Genomic DNA, 2,354 nt, shown 5'->3' with positions numbered 1-2,354 from the left:
ACAAAGTATAAAAAGTATTAAGCTAAATAAGTAGGTAGTAGTTATAGTAATAGTAAGAGTGCGTTAAAGAGGGTGCAAGGAGAGCGGTAGTATAGGCGTTGCAAGCAGACTAGATACAACGCTTATACCTGCGTAGTTAAGATAGATAGTATAAGTAATAACGTATTCCATCACCGAGCGGGCCACATCACCGAGTGTGCCACTTTTTCTTGGCATCACGAACTTCATGTACGAAAACTTAGATTACTCTACACTAGCTATAGATGCTTCGTACGACTTACTTGTATCTAAAAGAGAATCTTCTTCTACATCTTTCTAGCACGTACGAGAGTTATAGCCTGTCCTCCCACAGGTTCTACAGTGCCGTTGACCTAGTAGGGCCCTTTCTTGACTACCCTCACCACGTGCCTTCTTTGATGTCGTACGACCAGCAGAACTACTTTTAGCTACCTGCGATGCCCCTGCACCAAAGTCTAGTGTCCCACCTGTCTGAATTCGCTTTCTTTTGCGCCCTTGGCGCTTTTTTACTGCTGCTAATTGCTCTTTAAGCTCTCTTACGCGGGCCTTTATAAGCACATTCTCATGTAGCATCTCCTCAGCCCCTTTAATAAGCTTTAAAAAGCCTTCTTATGCAGTAGTTAGCGATCGTACGAAAGACTCTCTTACAAGCTTTAATTGTGACCCAAATTCATGCAAATTACTTGGTGTTCTTAACGTCTAGGGTATTTCTAGCTAAGCTTCTTATAGTAGAGTATAAAGGCGTACGTTAAGGCGATCAATAACTCTCTGCGCGTCGATAGGGACTAGCCCTGCTGCCTTAAAGGCCTTCTTGCAGTTATCAGACGTAAACACGTTAAAAACGCGTCTCAAAAGGCTAGAAGGAAGCGCTCCTTATTAATATGCTAGACATAGTAGCGTGCCAAGTCTCGTACGCGTTAAGAGTACTTCTGCTTAAGAGGCGAAAAGCAGACAACGTTAAGTGGCTGAAGTATGTGCGATAAATGAGCAGGCATACAGAGGGTAAGGATCTTTCGTACGAGGCAGTAATCCTTAAATTCTTAGTTAAGGTGGCTCTCATGGCCGTCAAGGATAAGTAGCCTGTATAACCCCACCTGACGCGTCTTTATATGCTCGTCAAAGTGCTTTAACCACGCGAGACTAAGCTCATTGTTCGTCCAGCCGTTCTCTGATACTGAAAGCTTCTAGTCGTACGGTATATCCGCTTCTTCGTACCATGCAGAGATGTGGATGCGTCCCTTGTAGATAATGAATAGCGGGGTAGCGTATCCCGTAGCGCAGATGCTCTAGATGACTGTAACCCACTCGCGATTGCCTGGCTGCGTGAGAGTAGGCCTCGTACGACGCTCTGCGCCTATGACTACCTTCATTGAGCCAATTACGCCCATCTGAAAGCCAGTTTTATCAAAGTTATGGATGTCGTCTAAATGAACTCCATACTTCTCAACTGTCTCTCGTACAAGCTTGAACCACGCGTTAATAATCTCTAGATCCTCTTGTTAAGTTCTCTAACGATCCTTTGCTCGACTAAAGGCTGTTCTAAGCTCGTCTGTACGAGTAACGAACCGCTCTGCCCAGCATTTGCCTAAAGGCTCGCCATCTCGTTCGCGTAGTAGTTTCTCCGCCATATCTGCTACTTCACATAAACGGGGGGCAAATCCTCGCGAGTCTAGGTTAAGAATATATCGTACGATAGTTTGCTCTTCAGACTTAGTTAGCTTCTAGCAATTTAGCTGTGTTGTAGGTCGAAAGGTGATTCCTTGAAGCCGCTAAGAGATCTGCTAATGATGGACGTTGTAGGCTGCTGCAGCGCGTCAAATGCTCTTAAACTAGCCTGTACGATAGGCCTAAACAGCTAGAGTAAGCCTACCTTCTTGCTAAGTTAATATCGCGTTCTGTTGTTGGGGCATTATCTTTCGTACGTGAAGTTCGTGATGCCAAGAAAAAGTGGCACACTCGGTGATGTGGCCCGCTCGGTGATGGAATACGTTAGTAGCAATTTTAATAATAAATTTAGTATATCATAATAGTTTATTAACTATAATAAAAAAACTATAATAACGTGTTAATGTAGATGTAGTGGTGGGGCGTTAGCGACTCGCTTGGGTTAGTGACTCACTTGTGAACCACGTTATGCAATTGGGGGATGCGTATATGTTTCGTTTCACCATTTGTGTCATGGAGAAAGCACTCTTTTCATGATGCAACTTTTTTTTTCTTCCAGATTCCGATTGGAGCAATCATGCAAATATACAAATGACATCTTAGAAACCAGATCTCAGTATATTTTGAGCGCAAATGGAAAAGGTCGGTTGAGTATCTAGATGGGTGGATGT

The sequence above is a fragment of the Exserohilum turcica genome, assembly GCF_000359705.1.
Source record: "Exserohilum turcica Et28A unplaced genomic scaffold SETTUscaffold_9, whole genome shotgun sequence".
In the NCBI taxonomy this organism is placed as follows: domain Eukaryota; kingdom Fungi; phylum Ascomycota; class Dothideomycetes; order Pleosporales; family Pleosporaceae; genus Exserohilum; species Exserohilum turcicum.
This window is presented reverse-complemented; position numbering follows the sequence as displayed.